Source organism: Mytilus californianus, unplaced genomic scaffold, assembly GCF_021869535.1.
Source record: "Mytilus californianus isolate M0D057914Y unplaced genomic scaffold, xbMytCali1.0.p SCAF_2, whole genome shotgun sequence".
Lineage (NCBI taxonomy): Eukaryota > Metazoa > Mollusca > Bivalvia > Mytilida > Mytilidae > Mytilus > Mytilus californianus.
In genome coordinates this window covers 47,953,355-47,973,860 of record NW_026262668.1, presented here as the reverse complement: position 1 = coordinate 47,973,860, position 20,506 = coordinate 47,953,355, and the positions used below count along the sequence as shown (strand labels likewise).

The window sequence follows — 20,506 nt, the reverse complement described above, 5'->3', positions numbered from 1 at the left end:
CAAAAATTGCGACAGAATAGGTTTTGCAAAAATAAGAATTTGCAATATAATGTTTGATAGCATTATTTGTTTGCAGCATTTTCTGAAATAGTAAAAATTATTCCTGCATTTTTGTCCGTTTTTCAACAATTGCAATGATAAATGCAAGCAAAAGAAAAAAAAAACTTTTCCCTCTAAGTAGAAGTAATTCCTTTCGAAAATATTTCGATTTTGACCTTTTCCTGAATGGGTCCGAAGTTTTGATAGATGTATTAATTTTTGTTTACAATATCACATTGTTTGATGTTATATCATTTCAGAGCCATTGCAAACATGATCTTTACCCTGTTGTGGCCAATTATTCCATTCCTGTTACAGATAATAATGATAGCTTATATGGCTGTGGCAGTATTCGTTATCAGCTGTAATCGATTACATTTTGCAGTGTAATCACATGTAATCAGTAATCATGAATTTTCTGATTACAAGTATTCGTAATGTAATCAATTACAATGCAAAAAAAAAAGGCGTAATCATGATTACTTTAAGATTACACTCAAATGATTACTTGCTGATTACAAATTTTATATGTATAAATTGTCTTTTTTATATACAAGCATAAATAAGAAAAATCCTCAAACTAATGTTCACTATGATTGATCATGGTTAAATGTGATTTATACTATTAACTATTTAGTAATTTCAAGGGTATGTGGGGTGTAAATGTGTGGCTTTTACAAAAAAGTTTCATTTTGAGATTGAGTCATTGTGATATAAGATGCCTGCTTTTTAAATTTTTGCTGTTCCTTTAGGTTGCAGAAAATTCTCGGACTGTTAAGATTGAGTGCAAATTTTGCTCTTTATTTTGACTTTGATGTTCGACTTAAATTGATAATGGAAGTTAGAACCAACTGGTTTTATTTCACAATTTTTATAACAAAATTCCATGATTTTTTATCACGTGTTTTCTGAATATGTTTGTACAGAAATATGAATTTTACAATCATGTATATAATTAAAATAACAAACTGCATACAAATTTATTAATTATTTCAATCAAAACAATTCATTTTAATTACCCAAGCTCACCTATTGTTTGTTATAAAATTTGAAGTAGTGATTAACACCTGTAAAACACATTTACGTGTCAATTATATACACACAGACAAAAAGGCTACTTGATCAATAAATAATCGCTATTTGTTCATTTCTTTTCTTAATTGAAAACATATTTTGGGATAACATTGTTATTCCTTTAACAGGGAAAGCACGGAGACATTTACATTCAAAGTAAATCTGTGAAATAAAATAATGTCATCAAACAATACAAATATTACACTGCTCCTTTTCTAAGATCTTATAAATAACATGTTTATATTCAGAATATCAAAAACACAATTTTTCACTCGGATTAGCTTTTTCATGTGAGGATCAAATGTTTAAAAAAGTTTTTTTTTCAATACCACAGTATAAAATGTAATCATAAGTAATCTGAAGTAATCAGGAGTAGGAAACATAGAGCTCAGGCATCACCAGTAAAATATTCAAATAAGATATTTAAAATGTTATAACAAACATTATGTTAAAAGATCTTTTTTGTCGATGCATGCGCTCTATGGTTAATGTCTAAAACATCAATGGAAATTTATCCGTTTTCATTGAATTTTCATGGAAAATCAAAATGAGTGCTATTTGTGACGTCATGAATAGAATGCAAGTACGTAAATTTTCAACAAAAAGACATATTTCCTATCAAGTCATTGTATTAAATATGATTCATTGTGACATTGGTCAATAAATCCTAATTTGAAATTATAGCTAGAAATAGGGGCCATTTCAGGGCCTTATCAAACCTACCCCTTTAATCCAAAGTTTTGAATGAAAATTGAATATAAAAGCTTAAATCATTTTTTCAAGGTATCATATGTGAAATTGCATGATAAAAGAAATTAAACAACTTTTCCACTACATAAGGAGGTCACAGCCTGTCATCTGCAAGTTTTCAATAAAAGGAGAAAATGGGTATATGTCAATGAAACAGCAACCCAATGACACAAACAATCGAAAGACATCTACAGGGAAACCTACAGTCTTCAACAACAGACAGGTGTCTTTGCAATATGTCATATTCTTAATCGACTAAAGTCTAAAATGGTTGTGAATGACTTCACAGTATAAACGGAGACTATAAAACAAAATCTGCCATCAACACCAAATCCTCAAAATAACTAAAAACATTATGATATTTCATAAGACAATAACTGATGAGGATCCTGAATTAGGAAAGGCACATGAACATATTAAGTAAGGGACAAAATAGTTTTTGAGGATCTCCACCATCTCTCCCTTTTGATCTCCATCAGTGGATTAACAAAAGATGCATAAAACAAAAGAAAATCAAAACAGGAAAAATACTCAACTCTATAGTGTTTTAGTGAATATTTATTTAAATATAGTTACAATCTTTAACCTGGTACCAGATTTAGAGCTTCTATGGGAGGAAGTGAGTATTACAGAAACGATACCAGTAGTCAGATTGGTAGTGACTTATTGTCTGATTTACCATGTAATGAAAATGTAAGTAGGAGGGGTAAAACAAAGTTTTTACATACAAATAAGGTATGGTCTGGATCTGCATGGGGGCTCTTCCTATATAAAGGTATACACAGACATGCTGCTGGTATGGGTCAATTTTTTGAAATGTCAGATATATCACGGAGGCAATATAAAAATGGGTAGAATTTTATATGCCAACGGGTCATAAATGTTTATTTTCTGTTAAGATGTCTGTAAAAACTATGTACTGATCTTTTAGTCTAATAATATGAATGATCCTATGTGGTTAACATTTAAATTAGATACCACATATTGTATGTCTGAAAGCTAGGAAATATATAAATAGGTTAATATTATTATTGATGCTTTGGGAGGCGGCTTTCCTGATATGGAACTTGCGCCCTACTTAATACTTATTATATGAAAAAAATTAATTCCCTTAGTGTTTCGTATTGTTTCTAGTGAGTTCTGAAGTTGTGAGTTTTTTTGTGAAGTCCTTACTGTGCTGTGAAGTTGTACTTAGGTAAAATTCTACAGATTTTTGAAATATTTATATTGTCATTGCTTGTTGACTGGAAGCTAATTATATAAATAATTGCTTCGATGCGTGTGGTAATAGTAGCCAATAAATGAAATAAATAAAAATAAATATATAAATAAATAAATCTGAATGTCCATCGCAAAGATGGAGATAAGATAATGTTTCCCGATAGGCAGGTGTCCATATAATGAAAAAAAAGCCAAAGTTTTGTATACGTCATATAAATAAAACAATGATAAATGAATAATAAAATTATCATATATTTCTTTCACATACTTTGGGCTTTGCCAAAAATATTGTATCTGAAATTCCAATAGATACAAAGAGACCAGTTTGAGTTGTAGCGCCTTGTTCAGTGAGGTTGTCGTGGTGTTGTGTATTGACCTCGACTACCCTCACTGACCATAAGACCACCGAATACTCAATCTAGTAAGTAAATTTTTTAACTGTAACCTTTTATTGACACTATGACTTCGGGAACTACTATTACCATATGTTTTGGACCCAGAGATTGGTGTCCTGTTGCCATTTGGGCATATTGTGTTCAACTTACGACTTACGTAGTTTAATGGAGAGTATGTGCTACCAGCAGTACGCTTGCCATTTACGTTGTAGCTTTTTTTCTTTTTAAAATCTAAAATAAGTTTAACAAACATTTTAATCATTAACCAGTTTTTTTTTTTATTTTTTTGGCTGGAAAGAACTCAATGAGTTCTTCCTAATATAGGTGTATCCCGTTTATTTTTATATAAGAAGTAAAAACCAGTTTTAGTACAAATACAATTAAGGAACACTTTAGTGTATCAGTCTATTCGTATCTTTTATGTATATATAAATCGGTAACAAATTATATCCTTATTTTTAGCTGAAAGTTCTGTATTTGTAATTTTTTCAAGCTGTCTAATAAGTTAGATCTTTGTGCGTTATAGTGTTATCAATGAAGTAAATAATGCTCTACGGTTTCTTCAACTTTACTTGACTGACATAATTTAGTGTTTGATGAGCCTATTTTATGCAGATGTTTGTTAAGTGCTATATAACCAGTTCTTAATTTAAAAACTAGTCTTTCTTTGTTTCTTGACATTTTTGGTAATTTTATGTCTAAATTAAGTTTTGGACATATTTTATAATTCTCTATCTTTGTCTTTATTCTATTGTTCCTGCCACTTATTCTTCATAAAATGTTTACATAATGTTTTTGAAATCGTCTTTGAACAATGGTACAAAAATATTCATATCTTTAAAATTTAATGCCTGTTTTGCATGATAATCAGCCAGCTCATTGCCTTGGATTCCCACATGACTCGGGATCCATTCAAAAGTTATACTTGTTCCTGACTGATATAATGATCCTAATAATAAATGAGTATTGGATTTTTATCTTATTAAGTGGTATCTTGAATGCTTGTAGCGCTGATAGAGAGTCTACAAAAATCACGACATTATAGGATAAAAAATCTATCCATGATAAACATAGGTAAGTTGCGAAAATAGACAGGTGATTGTGCAACTTAAATCCCTTATTGATTTTTAATTCTGGTATGACAAAAGCGCAACTAGCATTGTTATGTTGGTCCTTTGACCCATCCGTGAATACTTTTAAATAATGTTTATACTGAGTTTCTATCATGATATTTGCTTTCACTTTTAATCAGGTGTGGTAAATCTATTTTGGAGTTAAAATCTTTTAATTACATGTTAACAATCGGTTCTGTAAAATGCCATGGCGGTATTTGACTTTCTTTATATATTATAACATTATTTCTGAGAAATTGTTTTCTTTTAAAGTTTCTGTTGCAATTAACGCAAATGGTTTACATTTAATATTTTCACAATAGAATTCGAAAATACACAGTGGCGGATCCAGAACTTTTCATAAGGGGGGCCCGCTGACTGGCTTAAGGGGGGCTTTATGCTTCAGTGATTCCCTATATAATCAACCAAATTGTTCCCACAAAAGGGGGGGCGGGCCCCTCAGGGCCCCCCCTGGATCCGCCTATGATACATGTATCTTGAATAGCTTTTTTAACTGGGTGCTTATTATCAAATGTAGATATATTCAAATATGCTTTTGCAATTAACGCCTTTTTTCTAACATCTTAGGGTGGGTCTCCTATTTCTATCTGTAATGCTTTTAATGAAGCTGACTTCATGGAACCTGTACATATACGCAAAGATTGTGTCTGTATTTTGTCTAGTCCATTCTTAATAGTTGCAGAGGCTGTATTATATACATCACACCCATAGTCTATTGTATATCTTACTAGAGCTATATATATATATAGTGTGTAACTAGTTGCTCCGCATTTTGTTCCAGTTAAAAGTTTCATACAATTTAAAATTTTTGTACATCTTGTATTGATATATTGTACATGACTTCTCCAAATGAGCTGTCTATCAAAAATAATTCCGAGGAATTTGGCTTCTTTAACTACTTTTAAAATATGATTTCCTATTTTCAATACAATACTATTGCAATTTGTTTTCCTAGAAAAAAATCACTGTTACTGTTTTTGAAGGTGAGAGTAATAAACCCAATTTGAGCTCCATTTGCTTATACTATCTAAGTCTTCTTGATTTTTTTTTTCTGTAAAATTTTTATGATGATGATCCAGATTTCAATATTGCTCCGTCATCTGCAAATTGTGACATTTCACAATTCTTTAAACAATCTGACAAGTCAATAACCATGATATTAAAAAGTGTTGGACTTGTACAACTTTCCTGGGGGTAACCATTCTAATAAACATGAATATCTGAAAAAGTATTGTTTATCTTAACCTGTAAGACTCTATTTGAGAGAAAATATTAACATAAGCAAGCATGTTGCCTTTTAATCCCATTTTTTCATTTTTTTCAATAACCCATGTTTCCATAGCATATCAAAAGCTTTTTTGAAATCAATAAATACTCCCACTGTAATGTGTTTTTTGACAAAAGATTTTTGTATTTCGTTTTTCTAAACGTATACATTGTTGTGTTTTTTTTCTATAACCGTTTTGATTTGGGTTATATAAATTATTTTTTTCCAAAAACCATCTTAGTCTGTTGTTAACCATTTTTTTCATTATCTTACTAAAATTAGATGTTAAAGCAATAGGTCTATATGATAATGGATCACTGGGATCTTTACCATGTTTAAAACTAGGAATGATTGTAGAATGTTTCCAATCTTTGGGAATTTCTTGCAATATCCATATTTTATTAATGAATAGTAAAAATATACTTAAGGTTTTATCAGTTAAATGGTGAAACATACTATAAGTTGTTCTATTTTGCCCCGGAGAGCTATCATTAGTATCTGCTATTGCATCTTTGAATTCTTGTAATGTAAATTCTTCAATATAGCAATCTGTATTAATTTGTAATATTCAATAAAATCATTTTTTTTCTTGCTCTGTTCATGCTGTTTTAGTCTTTAATTTTTTGAAATAATCATTGTAATTTGATGTACTACATTTTGTACTAACTTTACAATAATTATCTGCAAACACATTTGCTATTTCTTTCGTATCAGTCACAAATCTATTAAAGTTTTTTAAAATATGATTATTTGTCCTAGTACGTATCTTTCCTTACATATTTTTTACATTATGCCATAGATCTGAAATGTTATTATTACAATTAAGACTAGTACAATAGTTAGACCAGTGGTTGTCCTGGTACTTATCTTTCCTAACATCTTTTTTGCATTATGCCATAGACCTGAAAGATTATTATTATAATTAAGACTAGTACAATAATTTGACCAGTTGTTGTCCTGTGTTTCTTTTAATACTTTTTTACAGACTCTTTCTTTATCTTTATAAGTTTAAAAATCATTGCCATTTCCAGTGTGTCTTGCTCTATTTCTAGCTTTGTTTCTAGCTTTTATAGCTGATGTACACTCCTCTGTCCACCATGGATCACAAGGTTTGTTGATATTCTGAAATTTCTTAATGGAAATATGGGTGCATGCTATATTTATTAATTCAGTAGTTAATGTATTGTTAATTTGCTCTATATCATCTGTAATTAGATTCTCTGTAGATTTAATATCACATTCTTTTGTGAAGCTTTTCCAATTTGCTTTTTTAAAATTCCATTTGGGGGATTAGTCACTATTGATATCTCCAATATATATATTTGAATCAATGTAAACACAAAAATTATCATTTCCAAAGGTTGAATGTTGATCTACTGACCAGTTCATTTTTTGTCCAATATTTGGACTACAAAAAGTTAAATCTAAACATGATGTTTCTAAATTGATCGGGTTTAGTCTTGTTCCTGATCCTTCGTTTAAGAGACATATATTATTATCTTGAATGAAGTTAAAAAGTTATCTACCTTTAGTATCGGTTCCCCCCCCCCCCCCCCCCCCCCCCCCCCCCCCATAATGTATGGTGGGCATTACAATCACCACAAAATATATAATCTGTTGTAATTTGACTAAAGAGACTATCATAGTCTTTATGTTTAGTGTCTGATTTAGAGTCATACAAATTAATGTAAATGGCAGAAGTTTCAAATGTACTTTGAAAATCTACTGTACTATAACTAATAAATTGTTTAATATCAATGGTTGTTCCACCTCTATTAACCCCTCTACTTGAGAATGTTGCACGACTGTGTAACCTGGGATTTCAGGATAGTCTTTTTCTGAAATACAGAACGTTTCTTGAAAACATAAAATGTTTGGCGTATCTTGAATATTATTTAAGTGCCATATAAATTCCGATATGTGAGCCCTGATTCCTTGACAATTCCAATGTGCCAAACTTAGTTGTAAAGCCATCACTATTATTAAGTTATACATTATATTTGACATGAATGTAAACAGTATGTATTTCATTATTATGTACAAGTTTAACTATAACTTAATTTGTTACCGTTAACTTATCCAGTATATATGTAACACTCCCAAACGTGTCCTTCCCCCCAAACGTGTCCGATCCCCCCAAACGTGTCCGATCCCCCCAAACGTGTCCGTAATTATCAAACGTTGCCCAAACGTGTCCGATTTCATAACCCCCAAACGTGTCCGATAATTGTTATTCGCCCAAACGTGTCTACTGTTATACGCCAGAACGTCTCATGTCTTTTAGCGCTAATATGTATTTAATGACGTCAATAACGTTGACGGCAATTCAAAGATGGGGGACACAATTGAAGATGTCGGGTTTCGTTTAGACTCTAAAAAAAGGTCAAAACCGCTATCGAAAGACATAAATGCAGAAGTATTTTGGGCACAATTGCCGGAAATTAAAAGAGTTACTGAATTAAAAGAAGAAAATCCAAAATGGGGACCAAGAAAAATTTCAGAGATTGTAAAAGGAGTAACAGAAAGAATGATAAAAAAATATATTCAATTGTATTTTTTTGACAAAGAAACAAAACAGGTTTACAGAAGAAGTGAAAGCCTAAATGATGGACATAGAAGATGCGTAACCAAATTAGAGCTAATACAGTTAATAAAGATAAATCACGAAACAGACCACAGGAAAAATGATACAATCTATGAGACAATTAGGCATGCTGTTTTTCCCTTAGGACGAGAGAGTATAAAAATTCTATTCAAAAATGAAATTAACTGCTCTAGCTGTAATGCAGCTGTGGAACTCCCTAAAACAACAAGGACTAGAAAACCAATTCCAGCCACTTACCCAAATAGTCGGTGGCAGATTGACTTGAAGAAAATGCCTTGTTACAAAGGATATAATTACGTCTGCAACATTCTAGACTGTTATTCCAGGTTTGCGTTTGGATGTGCCACAAAAACCAAAACGGCAACGGAAATTGCTGACATTTTCTTAAAATTTATTTACCTTTATGGTGCACCGCGTATATTACAATCGGATAATGGTAAAGAATTCACCAATAAGGATCTAGAAGGAGTCGTTGAGGAGTTTAAGTCAAAACAAATACATGGCAGACCGTACCATCTGCAGAGTCAAGGGAGAGTAGAGAGATTTAACAGGACAATGACAACCTTTTTTCGTGTGAAAATGAGCACTGTAAAAGACTGTGTTGAAGAACTTCCACATTTCTACTATACCTACAACAACAGAGTTAATTCAGTAACCAAGCCGTTAACTCCTTATCAAATGTATTTCAAAAGACAAAATTTTGCTACATCGGTGGAGGAACAGGTTTGTAATTATGGAATTTATGTTAATGTTTCAATTAAACCGTTCATAAAAATAATATAATAAAGATATTCAGATTGCAACACAATTTAATTGTTTTAAGCTGTGTTCAAATAAATTTTATACTGTAATAATGTAATACACTGCATATTTGTATTTAATTTTAAACTTCCCTATATCTCAGAGACACAGAAAAATATTTCATAGATCTTAAACTTTAATTGTGTAACATTGTTTAAGGTGCGATAGGTCAACAATTTATTTGTATGGTAACATATTGCAATAAAAACCATTGCTAAATAATAAATTGATCGTTGGTTACTTAACGTCCAGTGACAAATATTTCATGCATGTTTAGGACGCAAGATGGTAAACTATAAAAGGTCCCGTTATGACAGAAGGAAAAACTATAATTAACTTAACCGTAACAGAAATAAAATGAACAGCTTAAGTTATGAAATATAATAATAAACTTGTGTATTTTTCAGATAGCATACCAAAATTTAACTGAAGAAGAAAGATTGTTTTTGAGAAACGCTCATCTAGATGTTGACGACGAAGTAGAAAATGAGTGTGAAATCAAACCAGAAAATAATCAGCAGGAGAATATTATGGATACGGCAACTGATGAGAATGATGACCAGATATCATTAGAAGGTATTCAACTTAATATGCTATTGAAAGTACATGCTTAAATAATTTAAATTTCAGATGATTGGATAAAGCAAATTTAAAAACTAAATTATTTTATAAATGTATTGCTTTCCCATTTAATCATTACAGGAAACTGCTCAAAGGTTTCAAAACATAATTACTTATATATATATATATATATAGATTTACTTCACTAATTTTATAGCTTATTTTAACCAATACTGAACCAACCTATAACCATTATCAACGTTAACTTAACCCTAACCTTTATTAAATCCTAATTGAAAAATACATCCTTACGTATATAACGCTGTACCATTTTAAAACTACTTCTTAAATTACAAATACACAATAACTACTTTTGTCTTCTTTGTGTCAAACCTATAGGATCCTTTAGATAAAAACCTACCCAACACGAACCGTATTCGAAATTGCAGGAAACCATAAAGGAAAAAAGATAAATATTTATAAATGCCAACAATAATTAGTGAATTATAAAGTACAATGCTATTATTATTCCATTATTGTCTGTAGAAGTAACTTATAAGAATTTAATTTTAGAAACATTACAACTATTCGATGACATCGCCTCGCCTACCAAGGATATAACTGAAGACCAAACTAATCAAATTATCTCGCAACAAGATTGTATGATGGAAGATAAAGCACCTAAAAAGAATATAGTACATGTATGTGTACCCCAAGTATATAAACAAACACAATTTTTTTTTTTATCTATAACCAAATTCATAAGAATGGATTTTTTCGTGCATTTTCACTTTACTTTTTAATGATCTAATCATCTGTTATCATATATTGAGCATTTCAATCTTTAAAAAGGTTTTTGGCTTAATAGTTGTATGACCACTGTTTGTGACCTATATTACTACATGTATAATTTTAAACCACGCCAATAAAAAAAACGAAAATACATTGTTTAAGTACGCTTGTTTTTAATGCTGAACTGATTTGTATTGGTATGCTCAATAAATAATACTGATTTTGAAATAATATGTTTAATACTAATATTTTTGTAGGAAATAAGTTTGACAAGTGAAAACGTGCAGAGCTGCCAAGTATTAATAATGGAAGAAAAAGAAAACCAGGTACACATAAAAACCTACAATAAACAATCTCCATTTTATTTTTTAAACATTTACTGATTATTGTACGGATTTAATATTTCCAACTGGACAGTAGTAAACATTTTCTTGTGAAATAAAATACATATTCAATAATTAAGGTGCTTATAAATCCGTACAGTTTGTAATGAAATGTTATTAAAACGACCCAGATGCAAATTTTGTTATTTTACCTAAATGGTCTTCAAAGAAATTTGTGTTTTTATGTTTTACATGGTTCTAAACCACATTTCAGGTGGAATTTTATTTTTAAAACAGATCGTCTTAATATACTTTTTATATAACAAAATTTATCATAATATAGAATAATTTTGTATATTTAAAATATGTGTGAATGGTATTTTTTAAGGTGGTACAAAATAACACAGCTTCCCCTTACTACAGTGAAATGTATAGAAAAAGATTTGGAAGACCCCCATCTTTAATGAGCTCAGAAAGTCCAAGCAAAAGGATCTATTTACAAGTATTTTTTTATAAAAAATATTCAAAATACTTTAAAAAAAAACACAAAAAAACACAAAATAAAAATATCCAACAATTAATAATTGTTCAAATTATTTGTTTACACATGCATGTATTGTATTAAGTTTCCATGTAAGCTTAAGTTTTGCGTTAATTTAAAATGGTTTTGAAAAATTAAGTTTGGTTTCAAGTAAAATTTGCAAACACGTATTTAAGATTCATTAAACAAACAAATGAACAAACAAATGTTTTACTTTTTAACTTTTGCTTCATTTAAACTTAATAGGAAATTAATGGGAACCAGTCCACACATGGATTTTTCAACACTGGTATCACGCAGTATTTTGATAGTGAACAAATGTATCCCGTTGAATTGTTTGGTAAAAACTCCCTGGACGATATGACCAGCTACATGTTTTATAATGAAGGAGATATAGTTGACTACAGAACCAATCCTGCTATGAACAAAGGGACTGCGGTTTTTAGCAGCGGTTTCTGGAGAAGAGGTGTAGTGATACGAATAGATAAGTGTCCTAGACGAGGCACGCTTTACACTGTTAAGATGTCATAACAGACTTCTGTTTTCAAATAAACAGACACCAGATTCGAATAGCAAAATAAAAATGTATTATTACTAGCAATGGTTTTATAGATTTTTTTTTGTTGATATGATTATTATGTGATCAACGCCGGTTATTAATGATTACCGTAATTACAAATTTAATTTGTACTGTATAAATTAACTTTAGACTGTTGATTGCGTATTGTCCAGTTGCACGTATTTCATGCATATTTAGAGCGAACATACATGTTTTAATGCGCAGAGAAAGGGACTTTTTATACCAGGTATCTGTACAATTTAACTAAACATGTTTACTTACATTTACATACGACATAGTCTAAATGACGCCCCCGCTTTAACCCGGTTTATAATGCCGGTTTAAAAAAGACCTAACGTACTTTATTTTTATTTTTTAATAAAATGGGAAAATTAGTATACGTTAATGAAATAGCAATAACCAAATAACGCTTGATATGGACACGTTTGGGGGATTGGACACGTTTGGGCGTTTATTATAAAATGGACACGTTTGGGCGTTCATACAAATGTTTTGCATGTTTTGCAGTTCAGTGACGTCATGTGGACACGTTTGGGGGGGAAGGACACGTTTCTGAGTGTTACATATATTCTTGGTTAATGTGTACACCAAGTAGATTTGTAACCAGTTTTGCTGCAAGACTGACTTGTTGTTTAGTATCAGTTAAGGTTGGAATCTGTGTTATTGTCACTATCATAAAATTTCTTAACAGGAATGCTTACATTATGGTAATTATATATAATACATACTAGAGGTTTTTTTTTTGTTGTTGCCACCACAAAGGAGACTTTTTTGGTTTTGCCCATAAATGGTAAAATTTTATCAGAAAACCACTTTTTCATATATAAAATATACTTTTTCACTCATTGGAAAATGTTGTTTGTGCTGTATTTAGACCCCTCTACCAAGAAATTTGTTTTGCATGCACACGTATACAAATTGCGGTTTTTATCCAACGCAATCATAGGTTTGAACGTTGTTTTCAATTTAGACTTGTTTATATTTTTTCGTTTGGGCTTGTATTATATTTGCCTTCGGGTTTATATGATCCGTTCATCCTATTTTGACTCTTTCAAAATTCAAGAGTCTATCCTAAATTGAGGTAAATTATATGGCCTTCCAAATACCGTTTCGATTCCTAACATCACTGAAGAGACATTAATTGTCGAAATCCGGATATGGTGTACAAATATTTGCACCTCGTGTTTGCGGTATACCATCTTTTCCGCAAGTTTATTGTTTTCTGTTTGGTAATAAATTAATAATAAGATCTATTTTGTTACATCTTGTGATCCGTTTATTTGGCAATCACCAATGGCAGTCAGCAGGGTTAAAGAACATCAGTTGTTCGACCTGCTAGTCAAATGCGTTTTGTTAAAATATACTTTTTGACTCATTTGGTCTTTTGGAAAATGTTGTTTGTGCTGTATTTAGACCCCTCTACCAAGAAATTTGTTTTGCATGCACACGTATAAAAATTGCGGTTTTTATCCAACGCAATCATAGGTTTGAACGTTGTTTTCAATTTAGACTTGTTTATATTTTTTCGTTTGGGCTTGTAGTATATTTACCTTCGGGTTTATATGATCCGTTCATCCTGTTTTGACTCTTTCAAAATTCAAGAGTCTATCCTAAATTGAGGTAAATTATATGGCCTTCCAAATACCGTTTCGATTCCTTACATCACTGAAGAGACATTAATTGTCGAAATCCGGATATGGTGTACAAATATTTGCACCTCGTGTTTGCGGTATACCATCTTTTCCGCAAGTTTATTGTTTTCTGTTCGGTAATAAATTTATAATAAGATTTATTTTGTTACATCTTGTAATCCGTTTATTTGGCAATCGCCAATGGCAGTTAGCAGGGTTTAAGAACATCAGTTGTTCGACCTGCTAGTCAAATGCGTTTTGTTAAAATATACTTTTTGACTCATTTGGTCTTTTGGAAAATGTTGTTTGTGCTGCATTTAGACCCCTCTACCAAGAAATTTGTTTTGCATGCACACGTATTAAAATTGCGGTTTTTATCCAACGCAATCATAGGTTTGAACGTTGTTTTCAATTTAGACTTGTATATGTATATTATTCCATTTATATTGAAACTATTCATAAATATTATGTGTATTCTATGCCTCATTGGGGCCAAGTGCCATAATCTCTGCACGTTTAAAAACCCTTGCAACAACTCTCTGTGGGGTCTGTAGGTGGCTTGCTTATAGGCAAAATTTCCCTTATTCAACATACCTCCATTTTCCTGTGGCAGTCCAAATGTCTCCCCCTTCATCCTGATAGAACTTACTTTCAGAACTTATCTTTTGTATTGTTTATTTGTTCTCGTTCTGACTATGCATACAATATTTGCCACTGGATGTTTAGCAAGAGACATGAACAATCCATCTATCATAAATATTTCTCCTAAACATTATTAAAATGGAACATGAAGTGGGATCACACAATTTTATTAACTTGTTCTACTTTGTAACATAATAAAAATTTATGTTGATATGAGAGACGAAAAATACCAAAGGGATATTCAAACTCATAAGTCGAAAACGAACTGACAATGCAATGGCAAAAAACAAAAAAGACCAAAAGACAAACAACAGTATACAAACACACCATAGAAAACTAAAGACTGACCAAAAACCGGTGATGATCTTAGGTGCTCTGGAAGGGTTAGCAGATCCTACTTCACATGTGCTACCTGTCATGTTGCTCATGAAAGTACAAACCCGGTGATAAGTCTAAATCTGTATATCACATTATGGGGAAAAGAGGACGGATTGTGGTTACAATATCACAAACAATAGTTTGAACAAAATTCTGTTATCTGATGTAATGCCACTGACTTGCATGAAAAGATTAGTAGAAAAAAATGTTGGTATTTTAAGAAAAATAAAAAGTAAATATAAAAATGAAATGAGATGTGGTAAGATTGCCAATCAGACAACAATCCACCAGCAACCAAAGGACAAGGATTTAGACAACTAAAGTTCACTGTAGAGCTTTCAACAATGAGCAAAATCAATACCTTATAATTTTGTTATGCCCCCGCCGTAGGCAACGTGGGCATTAAGTGTTACCCTTGACCATCCCTCTTTCCGTCTGTCCCATTTTCCCCATTCTTACTTAAGTTTGCCTCATCCAAATTTTATGAAATTCATACACAATGCTATGAACAAAAACTAGCAGACAGAGTTCAAATTTGGGCAGAGAGTCATTTGCCGTTCTATAGTGATGCCCCTTTATAACTTGGAAAATTACAAATTTATTTTTTCCCGCATTCTAACTTAAGTTTGTCTCATCCAAATTATATGAAACTCATACACAATGCTAAGAACCACAGCATGCAGACAGAGTTTGAATTTGGGTTATGGGTCATTCACCGTTCTAGATCTATGCCCCTTTTAAACTTCGAAAATTACAAAGCTTGAGCAGGGGCATTCGGGTCCTCAGACACATTCTTCTTTTATTTTTTGATATTTAAAAAATGTTGTCAGGTAAGCAAGATACATGTATTTATCTGAAACTCCTTACAACTGATCTACCAGCATATAGTATGCTCCAGTCATGCGGATGGGCAGTCGGGTGATAGGGGAAAAGTGGGTACCTAATTTGTGTAATAAACTCCTCCTACAGTTTTCAACACAGATTCCTGAAACTCACAGGAAGATTGCACATATGTTGAAATTGTGCACCTGTTATTATGGAATTGTTTGAGGAATATTTTTTGGAACTTGATTACTTTTCAGCAAAATTTATGAAAGAGGGTACAATTTTTCAAATTATTCTACAGTTTTCAACCAAGACCCCTATCACTTCACAGAAATATTGTGCACATGTTGAAGTTGTACACCTGCTATTATGGAATTGTTTGAAGAATTTTTGCACATTTTTCTGAACTTAGTTATTTTCCAGCATTTACAAAAAAGGGACGAAAGATACCAGAGGGACAGTCAAACTCATGTAATTGATACTACATAGTAAGTAGACTAATCAGTTGAAATTGATATACTTTGTTGTTATGTACTGCTCCAGATAATCTGGTACCAGTCATAGTAATCGAAGACTGATCAGTTTTAACTGGTATATGCTTGGTTGTTGTGTACTACTCCGAGATAATTAGAAATAAAGCTGCATAAAATGGGTGAGTGATGTGGGAAAAATGGCTATGAAAATAGAAACCAGCTTCATAAGTTACAGACAGATATGTAGAAGTTATAACAGAGCTTTCAACTAAATAGCAAACTTTGAACTAACTGCCAGTCAGGTTCTCGGTAGTTTAGGCAGGTTGTAAATGAATTAGGTAGAATTGATCAAAGATCTAACAATTGATTTAAAAGGCTCATAAACTTACTTGCGTGGGTAAAGATTGTGATAACCAATATTTACTACATCTCCCTAGCTTCGAAACATTATTATCTGGATGTTACGGCCGGATAGATGTTTTGGTTAGTTTTATTTAACATAGGAAATATTCAATAATAGAAAAAAAAAACAATTTGAGAATTTCTCTTTTTCTTGTGAGCTTTATCTTTTTCTTTTTTCTTTTGGAAAAAAATCCTGGAATTGTGAGATCTTTAAAATGTGTATGAGAGCATGAGAAAAATATGGGAAACCTGATTTTGATGTCTTATGCATGGCTGTAAGCAATCGTTCTCTAAACTGAACTCCAGTTTAAATGTGCTAAATTCTTATATCAAATTTGAAGATGAATCCTACACATTGTCCTTTGATGTTTAAGCTCGTTATATTTTTTTCAGGTTGTAATAATGGGAACATATGTGATAGCAGCCACATTCTTTAATGTTTATACCTTGCAGTTGATACACTGTTTCTATGTTTCTGTAAGTATTTTTATTGTAAGGATTTGGTAGAGGGATGTTTGATTTGTTTTTGAAATTATTGTTTGATTTCATTGAAATGCATCTAACAAAAACACAGTGGATGTGGACAGGTACTTCTACATCCCACAACAAAACGACACTAAGTACAGATCTGAGAGTACTCGCTGTTACTGACAGCTAGTTCAAAGCCAATAACAACTAATAAAAAAATCATGCATCTAAGACTAAAATATCAATCAGGGTTATTTCGAATAGACAGAAAAAAATATTTCAGTCATTCCTTATAATTTAATTATAAATTCCATTTTAAAGGAGTAAATCATGAAAAAACGTTGATAACGTCACAGTCACATGACAAAATTATGTCTATGAGCTGATAGACAAAAAACTTTCAGCCAATCAGAAGATGTGTTACATCCAAAATTAAATTATTGAAGTATAAAATGAAACTCATATTCGATAACATTCATGGAACAAGTTGAACAAATTTTATTTTAACTTTTCGACACATGGAAACATCTAGTTTCAATAAATAGATTTGTAATGATATTTGTTTATTAGTCAAGAATCTTCTATTAGAAGAAGGCTGTCTTAAATAATATACTAGTGCTTTATTCCAAACGCAACATCTTAAAAAAATTCACTGCTGGAAATGTCAAACTTTTCATGCAGTTCTAATTTTTTAAGTCTTTATTTTTTTACAAAATGTTATAGACTTTTATCAAAAACAATAATATCTTTTATCTTATAGTGGAAGACTTGGAAGTGAATAATGGCGATAATAGGCCATATCGTATGGGTAAAGGATTGCAGAAATTATTGTCAAAAAAGAATAAGAAATATAAAGAACCAGAGGAAGAAAACAGAGCTCAAATGGCAAAATGTGAAATCCTTAAATTTACTGTTTTGTTTACATGCTTTTTTCGTTTATATATAATAGGTTTGTGAATAATCTACCAGTACAACTGATTCTAGTTTAATTACAATGATAGAGCTTAAGTCGAGCAAATGGCTATTGGGAGATAAGAAAAGTATTGTTCTAACTTATGATATGATAGATAAATTATGTAAAGGTTACTTTCAACGAAAAGTGAATCACAGATTACAAATTAAAACTTCTTTTATTTCAATGACTTTATGAATACTTGCAATTTTTTCAGGGGCCAAAATATTACATTTCCCCATTCATAATTCAAGCCAGTTGAATTTAATTTTACTTTACAAGGAAACCTTTATTTTTTCCAACCTAAATTCGGGTCTGAATTTAACTCACTAATTATCAAAAGAGATTAGGTTTTCCAGTTTGATTCATTCTTAATTTTTCTTGATGTAATGAACAGAAAAAATGGAAAATGTACAAAATGCAATACTATGGACAAAATATTGTTTAATTTGATGAACATTGGAACATATAAAGATATTTGAATTGCTAGATGTTTTGATAATTTACCATTTCTGAATCCAAAAGACTTTTGACTAATTTAAATGCTGTTGAATTAGATAAAAGCTTCAACATTATGTCACACAATTAGCTAAGGATCCATTGATAAAAGTTTTTATCCATTCACAAAGTTTCGGTGTATGCTTTTGAAAATATTGCTTATATTACTTTAGATTCTGATATGGTGAATCAACTTATATTTTTTATGTTTAAGAATCAGTTGTTGTTGTCAAACCTACTTAGTCATACTATGACAATCAAACATATTTTGAAATATTAACCTCATTAGTGAAATCCTTTATTTTTATCAACAAAAAGAAACTTTTAACAAACAGCATTTCTTCAAATCAAAATACAAAATGAGATTCTTTATAAAAAATATATCAAAATATTTTTTTGTGTTAATCAATGTACATTACAGTCAGAAATGTAATGCATGATAAACTTTATTTGTCAAATGTATATTCAGACATTGAATGTAATAATAATGTTGAAGTGACTGTTATTTTTGACTAATGGTCATATTTGTTCAGATACATATTTTAATGTTAGTGCTAATAAAATAATCAATGCAAACTTTTCTAATTCTATGTTTGACAAGTACATATATAGTATGATAATGTAGTGTACATGTAGATTTAATATAGAACTAACTGTACATATATATCAAATAGAATAAACTGTACATATATTCATTTTTATGGTCCGCTGAAGTCAAATAAAAACTAAAAATGTTATGATGATGCAGGCCACAGATGTGACAGTTTATGTTTCAAAATCAATCATACCAAAAGAAACATGAATAAAACTTGCATACACTACAGTTATAAGTACCAATTGTGAATTTAAATATACGATACTTTCATTACAATCTGAACCAATAATCATATTATGTAATAAGTGAAAAGACAAATGTCATCAATTATTAAAATTGAAGTTTTTGAAAAGTCAATCAATTTAGAGTTATCTCCCCTTGACTATAAATTTGCTAATAATAGTGTAACTTCTCAACTTTTGGAAGCAGATACCACCTCTTCTCGTCACCTTTAGAACAAAGATGAAAGAAACTCTTTTCAAGGTGGAAGAAGAGGAAGGAGGAGGGGATTAAAATATTTTATGAAATTGAGTGTCACCAAATTTCTGTACGTTCTTCCTTTAGCAGCTATTTGAAAAAGAGGCTGCATATTGAAATATGTGCTTGAGGTAGCGCCCCCATATCAATTACAAAATTCCTAAAATTTTCATGTCAGATATACACCTATGTACTGTACAAAACTATTTTCTACATATTTCTAAAATTTACAAAACATGATATCAAAAGACTTTTAAAAATACAATTAAAAGTTACAATCTTTCATTTTACCATAAAGTCATTTATGCTGTACATAACTGTATTCGTTGTTGTAATTTTATATGACATTTTAGCTAGTTTACATCAATAGAAATTATAGCTTAAGTTTGATGTTAAAGCTTCTTACATTTTGTAATTTGTTATAAAAAGTAAAAGGGACCAAAAGTGACTATTTTTGAAAATCATACATTTTAATGAACCATGAATTTGAAATTGGAAAGTGATAGTGAATTTGGTAAATGTATTTCAGTAAAAACTTACAAGACTTGTATGCCATATTTTCATATTTTTTATGCAAACAATAAGAATTAGTTTTTTTAAATATTAGTTGTTGAAATCTAAATTGCTTAGACATTTGACTGACAGTCTTCCCGAAAAGGACATTATTTGCAACAAAATTGTCATATTTTAAATAGATTTAGAAATTTTGCCTCGCAATAGGTAACCTATAGTTCCCTAAATAAAATCATTGCCAGGTCTTTAATGTTCAGACAGCATTGCAATATCACAGCCCAGGGCATCAGATTTATCTAGTCCCCATTTCATACTGAATTGGCTTTATTTATACCTCCTGAACAACCAAACAGATACCCCCTCAGCCTTGGTCTTACTGGAGATTTGGGTTCCTGATGTGTACAGTAAGGACTTATTTTCCTCAGCTGCATTACAATATGGATATGATATGCCATACTTTGTGACTCTTTTACTTGAGTGTCTGGATGGGGTTTACAGAATAGAGAATGATGGGCAAAAAGTGCAGAATAAAGGGGGAAAAAATATAGAATAGAGAATATTGGGCAAAAT

General features: G+C 30.9%; 2 long non-coding RNA genes across 3 annotated transcripts in view; one reads left to right on the top strand and one right to left on the bottom strand.

Moving 5' to 3' along the window:
- The window catches only part of LOC127729907 (uncharacterized), a 47,858-nt gene that overhangs the window by 20,930 nt on the left and 6,422 nt on the right, over positions 1–20,506 (bottom strand). The window lies entirely within an intron of this gene.
- On the top strand, positions 9,505–11,454 carry LOC127729908 (uncharacterized). Of its 2 annotated transcripts, none has more exons than XR_007994893.1 (3): positions 9,505–9,861; positions 10,896–10,964; positions 11,350–11,454. It is a non-coding gene; the product is annotated as an uncharacterized LOC127729908 (long non-coding RNA). The 2 variants fall into 2 exon arrangements; XR_007994894.1 differs by lacking the exon at positions 9,505–9,861 and adding an exon at positions 10,427–10,547.